Source organism: Galeopterus variegatus, unplaced genomic scaffold (assembly GCF_000696425.1).
Source record: "Galeopterus variegatus unplaced genomic scaffold, G_variegatus-3.0.2 Scaffold4761, whole genome shotgun sequence".
In the NCBI taxonomy this organism is placed as follows: domain Eukaryota; kingdom Metazoa; phylum Chordata; class Mammalia; order Dermoptera; family Cynocephalidae; genus Galeopterus; species Galeopterus variegatus.
In genome coordinates, this window is record NW_007730872.1 from 215,431 (window position 1) to 232,106 (window position 16,676).

Genomic DNA, 16,676 nt, shown 5'->3' on the forward strand with positions numbered 1-16,676 from the left:
AACCCGGCCACCCACCCCCCCCGGCAGCCCGGTCAGGCCCTGGCGGCCCCCCGCCCCCCCCCCCCCCGGCAGCCCGGTCAGGCCCTGGCGGCCCCCCGCCCCCCCCCCCCCCCACCACCCTCCCCAGCCCCCCCCGGGCGCCCCGCGCCCCCTCCGCGTGGCGGCCGCCGGCTGCTCCCCGCGCCTCACCGCGGGCCGGAGCGTGCGCGCCGCGTCTCGGGTGGCCGCCTCGGTGGCCGGTGCGCGGACTCTGCGTCCGGGTCCGGAGCAGCCTCCAGCCAGGCGGGGACGGACGCAGGGAGGAGGGAGGAGGCGGGGACAGAGCGGCGCCCAGACCGTACAAGGAGCGGCCCGGAGAGGGGGCGGGGACAGCAGGGGAGGGAGGCGAGGCAGGAAACTCCCCCAGGAAGGGGCCCCGATCCGGCCCCCGCCGCCCCGGCCGGGCACAGACCACCCCTCCCCGAGCACAGGCCTCTGATGTCATTTCCTGACCTGCCGCCCCTCCCCTCCTGGCCCGCGGGTGCCGGAGATATGACTCACTGTCCCCGCTCCGGGTTTAGCCGGCGGAGGTCGGGCCGGTGCCCCAGAAGCACCTAAGCAGACCCATCGCGCCCCCGCCACCTCAGGCCCGCAGTTACCTGCTCCCCCACCGCACCCCACGCTGTCCCCGGCTGCCCCTCCACCTCCCCGCCCGGCCGCCAGCCCCTCGCCCCAAATTCACGCAGGGTCAACCGGGGCTGGCAGGACTGGGATGCAACTGAGCTCCTGGGTAGACGGGGCGTTCGGCCTTCCTGAAGCCCCCTCCAGGCCTTTCTGGGACCGAGGCTGTACGTGCACGAACCTCAATAGTTCTTGGGGGACACTAACTTCCAACTCTGGGCAGCCTCTTAAGTCTTCTAGGAATTCGCATCACCCGCGCCTCCGCCCGCGGATCAGTTGCGGAGGGAGAATCCGGCCCGCGGAGAGGTGGGTGGAGGTGGGTGGAGGTGGGTGGGAGTGGGAGTGTCTCCAGATGATTCTGGACCCGGGACGACGGAGGTGGACGCGGGCTACATATCTTCGACAGTTTTCCGCGCCCACGGCGACCCACACCCTCAAGAAGCCTTTGGACTACGGTGGGGCTCTAAAGAATTCGGAGACTGCGCTCGGTGGAGCCCCCTACTGGTCCGAGCGGATTCCTCAGCCTGCCACTCTGTGCCCCGGGCTACGCGAAAGAGACCAGACCCAGGCTTTTTTTTTTTTTTTTTTTTTTTTTATTGCACACGGAAACTTACCTAATCGCTGCTGGAATTCTTTCACGCTAACTACCTGCTACCTGCAAACTCTGCAAACTATGGAATCCTGGCCTTTCGCTCTCTGGTCCAGAATACCCACCCTCGGGCGCTTCCTTTTCTCTCTTCCTGCCAGCCTTTTACTGCCATCTAAGGCAGTCCTCTTGTCCACGCCCTACTCAGTTCCTGTCCCTGGCAGTCCGAATCGGCAACACCCTACTGTCAAGGAGCATCTGGTCTACACTTTGGATGATCTCATCCAAACTAACCGCTTAGACTTGTGATAAGAAAACGGAAGCTGAGCTCTGAAGATGAGCCAGGGTCACACCGAGGTAATGCAGGGTCTGGACTGAAGCGGTGTCAGAGCTCATTCCCCGTACCCTGTTGTCAGCGAGATGGCATTCTGACCTCACTCTGCCAAGACCCAGCTCGATGCCCAAACCAAGTCTCCATTCTTCCCATCTCCGTCTGTAAAAGAGGGATGAAATTTAATCGACCTATCTTATTGCACTGTACAGATGAACAAATGAAAGGCCACATATGAACGTGCTATATAATTTTTAGTATTATTATTCAAGTCCCAGTTCTGCCCAGATCCCACTGATCTTTCTTTTCTCTAGCACCTCGTTGTCTTTGTCACCAGTATTTCTCACAGCCGCGAGCATGTGTGGCCATGTATGATAGTAAGTACACAGTGTATACCTTCTCTCTGACACACACAAGTTAGTCCTGGGCCTGTCCCTGTGAAGATCTGTTCGAAATTTGATACTAGATTTCCTATGCATGTTAGAGATTGTGACTTAGGCTTTATAGACCAAAAGTGTCGTCACCAATTCTTCAAACTATGCCTTCTTATGGAAAAAAGTTAAAAAGATAGTTTCCAGATAACTTCATAGGAGTAAAAGCCACCTACCCTCCCTTATGTCTCCTTAAGGAAAGTGTATGTGCAAAATAGAGTACGTGTAATTAATTGTTAGGCAGCCAAAGCTATTTATAAATCAAGAATAGAAGAGAGCAGTAGGCAGGCTTAGTTTTACTGACAACGAAGAACATTCAGGATGAAGAACATTAAAGCTAAAACTTTCTTAAACCAGCCATTCTAAATACAAGTAGAAACACACAGAGTATCCCAGAAGGACAGAATCACTGGCCCAGATGTCTCAAGTGGAGCTGCAGAGTCAATGCCATTAAAATGCAGACAATGAACAAGAGCAGTCCTGAAGATTCTTAGGTATTTTCCTTAAGTGAGCAATTCTAATTGATGTCTTCAGGGGTATGTGTAAAGTGTACAAAGTAAGTAGATGTCCCACCTAAAACATCTCCAACAGCTTGGGTCTGGGCCAGGGTGACAAAGTAAGAAACCACGCACTGACCTTCACTGCCTGAAACATCTCTACACACCTCCAAGGACTTACATCCACCAGGTACCAGAAAGTTTTCTTCAAGGGGACATACATAAAAAAAGAAGTTAGAAGCAATCAAGGGAGAAAAAGGACAAAATTGTTCAGACCCCTATACTGGCCAGCTGCCAAAAAAAAAAAAAAAAAAAAAAAAAAAAGAGGAAAAGAAAGAACTAGGATAGTGAAAAATAAATGAACTCCAAAATGAAAACAGATTGCTGACAGGAGCTTCTTTCCACAGGCTGGCTGCAGAGCTGTCTGCAGATGACAGAGGAAGGGTTATGTGCCAGGCACTGTGCTAAGCTCCCTTAACAACAGCAACAACATCTCCTCCATAACAACAATGGCAACAACTGTAATAACAGCACACACTTAGTAATGCTCAGTATGTTGTTTTAGGTGCAATGATAAGCACTTTAAATGTACTACCCCTATTTAAACGTCACAATGAACCTGTGAGGAATATGCTTTACTATCCCATTTATCAGTTAAAGAAACTGATGCCAACTAGTTATTGGATTTTCCACTTCTTAAACTGCACAAAAAATTTTTGCAACACAAATATTCTGTTATTTTAAGAAACTCCTGCTCCCTGTTCCTCCCATCCTCCTTCATCAAGTTTGCCTCCAACCCAACCCCCTACTTTTACATCCTCGGGTTTTCTCTATCACATGACACCATCAAATTCTGTGTGTCTATCTGCATGTGTATACACGCACACACAAATGTTATACATGCTTTTGTATAATAGTACAAGGGTACCTCAAAAAGTCCATGGAAAAATAGAATTAAAAGATAATGCGAATCTTTCTATGGAATTTTTGCAGTACCCTCATACATTTCCAGAAGGCTAAGGGCGGTTAGCATTAGGGTGTAGAATGGGAGAAGGCAGAAGGCTTTTATACTGTCGTGTTTTTCCTTGTGAACATGCATGACTTTTATAATCGAAAAAAAGGAACAGAAAGAGAGAAATGAAAGCACCATTCTGCCTTTTTCCTGAATCCGAGGGCTTTCCTTGCACTGAGCACTGTGTGCACACACACAGCCTGCAGCCTTCCCAAATACACTGCCCTCCTAGACCCACCAGCACTTGGTCGTCAGCATGAAAGACTCTCTCCCTGGTGCGGCTGCAGATACAGCAGCGGGAATGGGGATGAAGTGAGAGTGAGACACTCCACAAGACCCAGGGATCTTTGCAGCCAAGGCCAAGGACAGGCAGTTTCCTGCTCTTCCAGGAGCCACTCCCCCACCAGAAGGGAGGGACTGACAACCACAAATGCCCCTCACCCCTTCCTCCTTTCTTCCAGGATAAGCCCAGGAGGCTGACATCAGAGCATCATCCTCTGTGCACTTTCCCTCCCATTTTTCAACCTCAGTGCAACCAATATTTACCAAATAACTTCTATATTCTAGGCACTCTGAAAATAAAGATAAATAAAGCCGGTTCTTACCCTCAAGAAACTTCTCATCTAGGGGAAAAAAACATGTAGATAGTATTACTATAATAAGATATGTGTTAGGATTTTTTTTAAAAAAATTGTTCTAATCGGGCCGGCCTGTGGCTCACTCGGTAGAGTGCGGTGCCAATAACACCAAGGCCACGGGTTCGGATCCCATGTAGGGATGGCCGGTTCGCTCACTGCCTGAGCGTGGTGCTGACAACACCAAGTCAAGGGTTGAGATCCCCTTACCGGTCATCCTTTTTAAAAAAAAAAAAAATGTTCTAATCACCTCTCCAATAGTGCTTGCTTGGTGTGGCTGCACTAATCACAGTAGCTGGGTGGCCTGCTCACCATGGAAACCTCGTTACTATCCCACCAGGTCAGAAGCAGCAGTGAGGATTCCAGCACCAGGCGAGGAGAGTCTGCACAGGGCATCTCCGAAGCAGAGGGAGCAGAGGTCAGAGGATCAGGAGAACGCAGGAGTCCATCCAGACCTGGGCCAGATGGGCACCCAAAGGCACTGAGAGCATCAGCAGCCAGAAATGTGGGGACTTGTGGGGAGCAGAGCCAGGCAGATGGTCAGATGGTGAAGAGTCAGCAATCAAGGGAGCAGAGAAGGGCAGACAGGAAAAGAGACCTAAGGCCCCCACAGCAGCACAGGCGGGTGGCTGGCACCAAGGCAGCCTCGAGTGGACCATCTGCTGCCCTCCTCCTCCCTGCACCCAGTGGAAGCCAAAATCAGAGAGAGCCTGGCCTAGAGACTGTCACTGAAAATAGCCAACAGAGTCGCTGAAGGGAGGAAACATCTCAGGGGGTGGGGGTTGGATATGGATAGCCAGCCTATCTTGCTCAAGATGAAAAGTACATTCATCTCGTCTCTCTGGTTTCTCCCCTAACTCCACTCCCTGTTATAAGGTGGGCTTAATATGAAGAAACCCACCTGGCTGACCTGACTGAGGAAGTGAGCAAACCCTCAGCACTTGCTCAAGCTTCCCTAGGCTGCACTTCCTGCCACGCTGCTTATTATTTAGCTCGCCACCCAGAGACAGGACCAATGTGGTGAACAGACACTGTCTCAGAAAAAGGGAAGGGGTCTGCCAAGAACAGCAGATGCTTAGACTTCTCAACATGCTCGAGCAAGCCAGGAGACGTTTGTACCCAAGTGTGAGATGCTACCGAAGGACACTTGTGCCACATGACAACCTCCCATCCCAGCCAAATTGTTCCAGTATGCTTAGCAGTAGCAGAGTAGGGTAGGCCTAGAACCATGCCTGGCACAAAGCCAGGGCCTTCTTTACATTTACTGACTGAAATTGAGTTCCAGAACCGTCGAAATCTCAAACTAGATCAAGGTAAAGCGTAATGGCTTTAATGACATAGCAAATCGCTCATTTGTTTATCCAACAAGTATGTATAGAGCACCTACGTGTGCAGAACACTTCATTAGGTGCTGAGGACATAATACTGAGAAAGGCAGTCATGGTCCCAGCACTCATGGAGATCCCTTGCCCTTGGGAGATCTATGAGGGGAGATAAATACTAATCAAGTAATGACAAACAAATGTAAAACTGCAGCTGTTCCAGGGTCCTCAAGAGAAAGGTACCTGATGCATCTGACGAGGTGTATGATTGGGAGATGTGACCTGGCTGGGAAGCTCAAGGAAGGGATGTCCACACTGAGATCTGAACGATACACAGGAGTTAACTAGGCAAAGTGGGAGGGGAGGAGCATTCTGTGTTGCAAAGCCCTGTGACAGCTGTGGGCACAGCCCATGTGAGGACCCAGGGAAGGCAGGCATTGCTGGCATGTCTGGGGGTGAGCTGTAAGCACAGGCCCAAGGAAAGGCTGGATGGGGGAGAGCTTTGACTTCATCCAGTGGGGAAAGGGGTGCCACAGCACAGTTTTAGGTTCAAAAGACAACTTGAGAATTTTGAAAATATCCCCCTAGGGGCAGTGTGGAGAATAACGGGGCTGGGGGGCTGGTGCAGATGGGTTTAGACCAATTCAGAGACTATTGCCCAGTGGAGGTGCAAAGGGGAGGTTTGTGGAGATGGACAAAAGTGGGTGGAGCTTTGTCAGACATGAAATCATCAACAGAGCTCAGTGATGAACTGAACGTGGGGAGGGAGGAAGAGAGAGACATCGTGGGGCCAGCCCAGCTTCTGGCTGGCACCTACATGGGGGATTGCATGCTCCACTAAGAGGTCCAGGTCTGGAAGTAAGGTTATATATTTTGCTCTGGACATACTGATAATGAGATGGTGTACACTGGGCAGTGAGATATTTGGGCCCAGAGCAGAGAGGATTATACCAAAGATCCATATTTATGAGACATCTGCCTCCAAGTAGTAATTTGAAGCTGTTATTGGCTGAAAAAAAATCACCTATCAAGTACAGCATGAGAAGTTGAGGGGGCGAAGGATGATGGGTTCCAGCATTTGGTGGCCAGGTGGGAGAGGGTAAAAGCCACCCTTCTTAGACTCAATGTATGACTGCCCTTCCCCAGGCCCATGTCTCCACCAGCAGGAGTGAGGAAAGGGCACCCTTCCTGTGCTCACAGCCTGGCCTCCATCTGCTCTGCCTTGAGACCACCAGAGCTGATTCAATTAAGTCTGTGAGCCCCAGTATGTCAGTCACTGAAAAAAGCCCCAGATTTTCAGCTCACCCCACCTCTTGCTCCTTCGCCCAACTCCTGAAACCAGTCCAGGTTTCCCTCTGGAGCTCATAGATCCTTCTCAGCAAATCCTCTTCTCCAACCATTCTCTCCTTTTATTGATCTAACCCAGATGACCTCTGAGGACACACCTCTGCTGTAGCCCTGCCAAGTGACAGTAAATGTTTTCCCCCACAGCTTTCTTACCACCAGTGCTGAATGTGGAAGAGATATTTTTCTGGATCCTCACTGCTGCATCCAGACAATTCTTCTCTCCTCTCTAAAATCCCCCAGCTTGGAGTGGGGGACCAGTCTCCCCTCCCACAGCCAGGTACATCTCCAGCCCACCCAGGGTACTGAGGCATGGATCTAGGGACTGGACCCCTCTCCCACAACCAGGCACACTGCCAGCACCAAGGAGCATGCCAAAAACATCACCTCCATGTGCGTGGCCCACCACAGCCACCACAATAACCATGGCTGCCACAAAAGCAGCTAGACACCGTAACCACCATGCAGATGATCTGCCAGCCACTGGAGTGCATTGACACAAGGAGAGTCACCAGCAGAGACCAAAGAAAAGAAGATGTCTCACCTCATAAAACCTATTCCAGAGAGACAGAAGAAGCATCTGCTCTATGATAATATTAGGGGACCTGAACATACCTCTCAGCATTGGACAGATCATCTAGTCAACAAATCAACAGAGTAACCATTACTCTTTCAGAAGGAGAGAAGAAATCTAGGGTAATTAGAGGGGGAAGGGGGGAGGGAGAGAGGATGGTGAGAGATTGGACAAGGGGCATGAAGAATAAGTAGGATTTGTAACAATATATATGCTAGTAATATTGGTTTGATCAACATATCTCAATGTTGAACCCCCAAAATATGTATAATCAATTACGATTCAATAAAAATTTTAAAATAAATAAAATCCCTCATCTTTGACTAGCATGCCATCAGACTACATACCTACTGCCTGTCCTTGTGCCGTCATCTGTCAACCTGAGTCATGCATCCTCATTTCTCGAATGTTGTTATGCTCTGGTTCACTGTCACTCACTTCAAAATGACTCTGCTATTAATTCTTAGTCATTTTGATATCCACATAGATGATCCTTCCTTCCACCTGACTATCTGTGTCTTGCACTTGTCTCATGACTTTACCCTACCTCAACCACTGTGCCCATGGTAACATCCTAAACCAACGCTGACCAATAGAAATAGGAATGTGAGCCACATACGTCATTTTTTTTAAAAAGTAAAAAGTAGACAAGTGAGATTAGTTTTTATAACATACTTTAAACCAACATATCTAAAATATTATCATTTCAGCATGTAAACAATATTTTAGAAATTATTAATAAAATATTTTCCATTGGGGGGTACAAAGTCATGGGATCTTGGTGTGGATTTCACACTTACAGCACATCTCATTTCATACTTGTTCCCTTGCGGGTGCTCAGTGATCACACATTGCTAGTGGCTACTGCATTGCACAACACAGCACTAAACAGACCTTGTACCATCTCTTCACAATCTTAGTTCTAAGTCACCCTCTCTCCAACCAGCTCCTTTTATTTTTCCAGCTCATTCCTTTTTTTATTTGTACCCTAACTCAAACAATTCTTGGGCCCTTGGGACCCACAGTACATGTCAGCTTTTCTCTCTAGCTTCCCCATTGTGCCCTCCGTACCCATTTAATTCCCTGGGATGATCATTAAAGCCACTCCCTTGCACTGGCTCTCAGCTCCCTTGTGCCTCTGTCTCACTCTGTGATACTCAGTTGGCAAAACCCAAGCCTGGGTTATATCCAGCTCTGCCAACTCCACACCTGCATCCATGCAGCTCAGTGGAGCTAGAAAAAAACACACAGCCCTTCTGACTGGTCTCATTTAAAAATGCATGACAGTGAGCTTCAGGGGCCACCCAGCCATTCTGCTTCCTGAGAAGCACACCAATTTCCTTTGTCCATCCACGCACCTACTCTCTTGGAAGACTTGTAGACCTTCTCCTCTCACCTCAACTTTTCCTTCCCATCCTCATGCACAGCGGATGGCCTTGCTTCCTGTTGCACTGAGAAAATTAAACAAATTAAAAACACCTTGCCCAGGCCCCACGCGCCTCTACCCGAACTAGTCCCACATACTCTCTGGCCTCATCTCCGGCTGCTCACTCTACTCCAGCCACGCCGGCTTCCTTGCTGTTCCTCCAATGTGCAAGGCACGTTCCCACCTCAGAGCCATGCACTTGCTGTTCCCTCTGCTTGGAAGGCTCTTCCACAGACACCAGTGTGGATCGCCCCTTATCACCTCCACATCTTTCCTCAAATGCTTTCTTTGCAGTGAAGCCACCACAAGCACTCTATTTAAAACCCCCTTTATTTGTGATCCTCCGCTCCATTTTTCTTCAAAGCTGTTATCACTTTAAATATATTATATCATTTGGTCCTGGTTTTGGGCACCGCAAAAATATTGTATCACTTAATATTTTTATATGTATTGCTATCTCCTCCCCACCACTTCTCATTCGACTGTAAGCCCCACGACAGCATGAGTTTTGGCCCTTAGCACCTAGAGTAGAACTGACATACAGTAGGTGGTCCATGAAAGCTTGAAATAGGAAGTGAATGAATGAAGGAAATGAACCAGCAGAGACAGAAAAAGGAATAGCCAGAAATGCCCCTGATGTGCCATGTAAGATTACAGATGAACACAATCTATTGACACAGAGAGTATGGGAGGCCCTGTGTGAGCTGTTTCAGTAAAGATGCTAGATTCTTTTCCCTACCCTATGATGCCTCCCTACATCTACATTACTTTATTTTTCTACAATTTTTATTATAGCATTAAACACTGTTGAAATATGCTCAGTTCTCATGGACCTATCAGCTCCTTGCAGATAAAATGCAGGGTGGGGAGAATAGTGCACGAGGTGAGGAAATGGATAAGATCAGTGTTGGCAGCTCTTTGATGAACTTTGGCTATAAAGGAAACTAGGGAGATCCAAGGAGAGAAAGATCAGGTGGCAAGTTCCAGCTCCTACCTTAGAATGAAGAAATAGCTCAGATCCTTCTCCACCCCCATGCAGTTTCCCACTCTCAGTAACAAAATTCACCCTCGGTAACAAAATTCACTCTCTATGACTACTAGCCACCCTGCTGCATATATATGCACAAAGAAGTTTGAAAGGAAATTCATCAAAATGTTAATACCATAAGAAATAGGGTGATAACTTTGATTTTCTTCTTTTTACTTATCCATGTAAATTTTTTCTTATCCATATAAAGTTCAGTTTACAGTCTCCTTTGGACTTTCCTGGCCGGGTGGGTCCACTGGCAGGACAATAGTGATTGACTCAGTGAGTGAACAACCTTCAAGTGGACCCACACCCAGGAGAGTGATGCCTTGCCCCTGCTAGCTCACCACCCTGACAGGCCTTTACCCAATGACCTGAACATCCATGCTAGGATTATATACACATTCTTAAACCGAAAGAACAAGAGGACAGTCAGCTCTCAAACTCCTAAGTTAGAAAGAGCAATAGTCTTTTTTTTTCTTTTAATTTTATTGTGTTAAGAACATTTCACATGAGATTTACACCCTTCAAATGTTTTTAATCCATTTTATCTGCAAGGAGCTATCAGTCCACAAAAGCAAAAAGTATGAGGACTGAGCTTATTTCAATAACATTTAATGCTATAATGAAAATCATAGAGAAATAATCTAACACAGATTTAGGGAGTCATCATAGGATAGAGAAAAAATGCTAAATTAAGAATTAGAGGACCTGAATTTTGGTTGCAGTTCAACCACTTACTAGCTGTATGACTAAAACTCTGAGATGGATTTTCCTTGACTGTGGAAGTATAGCAAGAGACTTGATTTCTAAAGCCTTGTCTACTCTAACACTCAATGATCTGTGGATAATGCCCTGTACATCCACTGCTCTTTAATTGTCAGGAAAACGCCTCTGTTGTCCTCTCTTTGGACTCAGCTGGCTTGCTTATAAAAGGAAATGACAGACTGGAGCTACATCTATCTATTATGTATTAAACACACCATTTAGGAACAGGACCAGTTGTGGGAAAGGAATGTTTCAGACATTTAGGCTTTGCAGCAAAAACAGATCTTTGCCCAAGCAAGCATTTGCAAAAGGAATCCAAGCTGGGGCTGCAGGGTATCCCCAAAGTTAGGGAAGGTGCAGGGAGAATGTTTCAGACAGTTAGGCTTTGCAGCAAAAACAGATCTTTGCCCAAGCAAACATTTGCAAAAGGAATCCAAGCTGGGGCTGCAGGGTATCCCCAAAGTTAGGGAAGGTGCAGGGTTGCAGAACACAGAAGGGAAGCATATTTAGGAATCAGAGGGGCAGGCTGTCAGCTGTCACCTGCTGATAGAGAAGTCTGACAAGTAGCAAGGGAGCTGCAACCACCAGGCCATGGCTCAGAGGCAGGACCTGGTGGGGATATCTTGCAAGCACAAGGCAGTGTGTCCTCTCCTGGAGCAGCTGCGCATAAAGGTGAGGACTAAGGGGTCCCAGCAGGGGAGGGAGGATGGCTGCAGAGGCATGATGTGACATCTACCACTCCTTTCCCCCAAGTTCATAAATACCCAAATACTTGCCAAGCAGCTGCTGGTACTGGTCAGGAGCTTTCCAGTGCCGGGTTCTCATTGGTTTTCCCTGGATGGAGGAATACAAAGCTGGCAGGTAGACCACTGAGGCTAGAATATGCAGCTGCCTTAAGTTACATTTTTGATCTCTCCCTTTCTCTGTCAATGTTCTGGGATTTGTGAGTGCTGAGGACTTGCTTGGCCTCTGAAGATCCCATCTGGTTCCTGTCTCTGGGATTTATGAACTCTGGTTTTTATTGCTTACTTAGCTTCTGACTCATGGTGGCCCGAACAGACCCTAGGCCCAGCTTCTTTAGTCCTGGCATCTTGCCCTGGTCTGCTGCTGCTGTGACCTGGTCATGAGTATGGCACCCTAGGGCCCTGAGTGTGCTCTGGGGCCTGAGCAGGAAGCAGAAGGAAAGCCCTGACATTATTCCACGGCCTCCAACAGAGATGTGGGAGCCCCTGGACCCAGAACCTCAGCCTGGCCTTTCTCATCAAACTGTTTGGACAGAACCCCCTGATCTAACGAGTCCTCTTCCAGGCATTCCCACAGACCTGCTCCCCAAAGAGAAGATGGAGCAAATGAATTCCCTTGATAATCTGAAGCACATACTCTATGAGAGTAGCCAGGGAAGCATGTGTCTGGGTGCTGTCCTCTGCTGAATGGGGACCACAGGATCCTACAAAATGTGGATTCAGAGGTGCTGACCTGCCCCTGCAGGAGGCTTTGTCTTATGGAGGAGTGTCCCTTGGGACTGTGCTAAGGAGAGAGATCACCACCATTGCCCATGATGATAAAATTCTTTATCTGACTATAAGTTGGAGCGAGCTCACCTTAGATCCCTGTTTTAGTCCATTTCTGTTGCTTATAACAAAATATCTGGAACTGGGTGATTTATAAAGAAAATGAAATTTATTGCTTACAGTTTCCGAGGCTGGGAAATCCAAAGTCCTTCTGGTGATCGTAACAGTGACCCAGGGGTCTCACATCGCAAGGTGGTGGAAGCAGAGAGAACAGGGAGAGAGAGACAGACTCTCTTCTCTCTTCTTTTAAAGCCCTCAGAACCACACCCTGACCACCATTTTTAATCCATTCACTACTGCATGGTCTTACAATCTAATCACCTCCATAAGGCTCTACCTTTCAATTACCATAATAAGATTTCCCACCCTCTTAACAGTCACAGTGGGGGCCAAGTTTCTAATACATAAAACAGAGGACACAACTGAAGCTTCAGTGAGATTTGGGGGACATAATTCAACCCACTACAATCCCAATATTTTGCAAAGGTCTCAATCCTCATCTAAAAGCCAAGTGAGCAATGACCTATGCTGTTCTAATGAGTTTTATCTTCCTCAGTATCCAACAGATCAGAGATTGGTCAAGTGAGGCCTTTTTGTTCCCACCAACAACAACGAATCCAGAGAACTTCTGCTATGGGACGTGTTGTCCTATATAACTAGCTGCCCTGAGACATCCTTCCTTCCTCAGCAAACTTGTTCTGCCCAGAGAAGCTCCCTGCCCAAGCACAATGGCCAGGAACCTCTTCTATTGATTACTCTGAGAATCCAGCTGGGTCGTTGGGGGTAGGTGATGAATAGAACTACACAGACCACCAGGACAGATTCTGTGGACTGTTCCCACTCTGTGGAAATGTAACTTCATACACTACCAACACCCCTACCCACCCATGGCTTAGCTCTGAGTCTATGCCTCTGTAAAAATGGAGTTCCTGTCAGCAACCTCATGCCCCTAAATCCCACTTTTGGTCCACCCGTTCACTGAGCATTGGGGAAATTACTCCCATTTAAAAGAATATAGACCTCCATCACTGCTCATTCTCAAAGTATTGTGATTTCCACCCAGACTGAACCCGAGATTGTTTTTACCAAGGTTCTCCCAATCCTGGTGCTGTAAGGGCCTCCCATGAACCACTAAGAGCTGCCCCAAAGCTGACTGAGCCTGGGAGCTGCCCGAGTGGCCTCCTTGATGCCAGGAGACACAGAGACTCTAACACCACACATAGACATTGGTAAGTAGGAACTGAGACACTCCTGCCATCAGTACTTTATGACAGCATCAAACATTATCAACACAAGTCACTTTGAGGAAAGACAATTGCTTTCCCATTTCAAGATTTAGAAATGTAAATAGATGTATTCCTCTCTTCAGCTTACGGTCACACTTTAATTAAAGAAAGACAAGAGTGAAGGAATGTATCTCAATTAAAGTTTCCTGAACTGAGTAGCTCAAATTATTTAAAAAAAAAAAAAATGAACAAACACATTAATAAAGCTCTTTTCAACAGCATCCAGAATGGATGTTTCCATCTGAGTAGATGAGTTTAAGTTCTAGCTCCTTCTTTAGCCGGCTGGGGACAAGAAAGTTAATTGACATTTAAGCCCCAGTTTTCTCAACTGCAATGCAAAGATAACGTCTTCCTTACGGAGTTGTTGAAAGAACAGACTGAAAATTCTTCGTCAAGGGCAAGGTGATATTTGCATATTATCTACTATTTTTTTTCTCTCTCTCTCTCCCATTCCCAACGCTCAGTAGATTATCTTGCCTCCTACTACTCTGAGAGAATAGATGACATCAGACAGGAATCCCTCAGCTTCACAACACCAAACTTGCAGCCTACTGGCATCTGCCCCATCTTTTCTTCTGCTGGAATAGAAGAGCTGGGTTCCTCCTCCTGAGCCTAATCCCTCTCCCTGAGCTGCGCTCCCATCCCCAGTGGCTGCCTTAGGAATTTATGCTCAGTATCAATTAATCTTCCCCTCTCTTGTACTTTGAACCTCCCCCTTTCCATTGGATTTTTTCATAGGCCTTTAATTGTGATTTAATGTCTCCCATTAAAACAAAAAAAAAATGCTTTATTAAGCTATCATGTTTGGGAGCTGTCTCTCTGTTTGTTGGGGCTGGCATGAAGCTTTGTTGCCCTCTTTCAGTTCTGCAGATCTTTTCAGTTCTGCAGTTCTGTCCCCAAGAACAATGGGGACTCCAGCTTCAAAATGGTGTCTTGCTTGGTTATGTCATTTGCGACTCAACAGAATTAACTCCCTGCAGAATCAGAGAAGCCCCCATCAAGTACATACCAGTGTACTTCAAAAAGTTCACTGAAAAATGAAATTAAAAGACAATATGAACCTTGCCATGAACTTTTTGAAGACTCCTTGTATTTAGAGTCCAGGAGTTCTCAAACTTTTCTAGGTCCGGGACCCCTTTGGCAATCTGGAAAGCCCATGGATTCCCTCTTCAAATAATATTAAGTGTGTAAAATAAAACGTGTCTGATTACCAAGGAAACCAACTATATCAAAATATAGTTACATAAAATTGTGACATAGTACTACATCTGCTTCTTCATAAAAGCATTAAATAAGAAAATGCAGAGTCAGGTTCAATACTACCATAATTTCAAAGTACTGATAACATGAAGGATATTGTAAAAGATCTGCCAACTGTCATGTAATATAAACATCTGTGATTTTTATTGCTGCTAAAGACATAATACCATACCTCTAATGCTACTGTGGTTTGCTGCCTATATATATAGCTGAAGTAAATGGGGAATTTAAGTTATAAGTTAATAAATATAAAGATGTAATTTTTCCCATCCAAGGTTATAGAGTCTGGATTCTGTCCATGAATCCTGGGATGAGAATACCTGTTTTAGACATTGCTGTCACTGAACTTCGTTGGTTCTTTCTGTCCAAGAGCTTTCCACAGGAGACTAGGAGCAGAAACCAGCAGCAACAGAGAGGATGGAAGGCATAATTTCACCTTGGGGCTGTGTCCCAAGGGGGACAAGTTAGGAAACAGCAATGCCACACTGGGGCATTCTGCCCAAGTCCTATATTGTTATTCTTTGGAAAGAAATGGGTTAATATTGTGATTTCATTGAGGGTCAAAATGTAACTTATGAATGAGGTTAAATATTTGTAAAACAGAGGCTTTCTTCAGGGAATCCCCAAAATTACTTGGGATAGAAAGACTGACAAAAGGCAGGAGAATATGTGTGTAATTTTTAAGCAAAAGTTGACATTCTGTAAGTCCTTTTCTTTTGTTTTGCTTTTTGTTTTTTTGGGTTTTTTTGGTGGCTGGCTGGTAAAGGGATTTTAACCCTTGACCTTGGTGTTATAATGCTGTGCTCTAACCAACTGAGCTAACTAGACAGCCTTAATTCTTACATTATAGCCCACATTTTTATAATGTTACAGTATTTCATGAATTATTTTCCATGTCAACAAATACAATTATAAAATATTATTGATGGTTGCATAGTATTCTATTATAGACATACATCATAATTTATTTAATGAATCCCCAGGTTTGTATTTGTGGGTGTGTACAATTTTCTTTGTGATGTAAACGGTGCTCCTAATCCTGTAGATTAAATCTTTGTCCACATTCTATTTCTATTTCCTTACAATATTTCTATAAGTGGAACAGTAGTATCACAACTTAGTAACAACCACAACAGCAATGCATATTTTAAAGAATTTTTTGATCAGTACTGTCAAACTGTCCTCCAGAAAGGTTATTCCAGTTCATACCAGAACTGGAATCTTTGGCCTTGGCTCAAAAGATGGCAAGGCGACTGGGAGAATGCCCCTAAATCATGAGAAGTAGCAGGATTCCTGTAGAAAAAGCCCTGCAGGGAGCAGGAAGGACGCTGGCCAGCATTATGCCTATAATATTTTACTTTTCTTTGGTGCTGGAAATACCTGCAAGACAGAATGTGAGATCAAATGAGTTCCCAAGACCTGGGATCCCTCTTATTGACTTAATTTAAATCATCTGAATGGATCCAGCCTTATACAGCTGTGCTAAGGGGACTAAGGGAAGGGGTTTGTACGTTGTATGTTTGGGCCACAGTAAGGGATATGTAGAAATGCATAAACATACGTTACTCAGGGACAGCAGTTTCAGTTGGGAAAGTGTGAGCAGCCGTGGCCACCTGGTCCATTACCTCCTTACGGGGGGCTATTCTCCTGTCAGTGTTTTCTCTGCTCACATAATAGGAGTTTGGGGAGCATTGCTAGAGTAATCGAAGTTGTTTCTTCTTTTTTCTTTCTTTCTTTCTTTTTTTTTTTTTTTTAACCATCTCTCTGTTTTCTTTCCTTTGCTGCTAGACTATACGTTCCATAAGGGCAGAAACTGTTTGACACTTCTTTTGTGTAATCAACAATAGTATATATGGACAAAGCAAATACTTTATAATTCTCTCCACTGTTGAACGAAGACCCTGCCACAAACTATACCGGATTATTAAAATCTAAGCAGACCTAAA

General features: G+C 46.2%; 1 protein-coding gene across 1 annotated transcript in view; it reads right to left on the minus strand.

The window, feature by feature from the left end:
* The window catches only part of ZYX (zyxin), a 10,381-nt gene extending 10,124 nt beyond the window's left edge, over positions 1–257 (minus strand). The window contains exon 1 of the mRNA XM_008588282.1: positions 190–257. The gene's annotated coding sequence lies outside the window, so the exon portion shown is untranslated. The remainder of the gene's footprint in view (positions 1–189) is intronic.
* Positions 258–16,676: the final 16,419 nt, after the last annotated feature.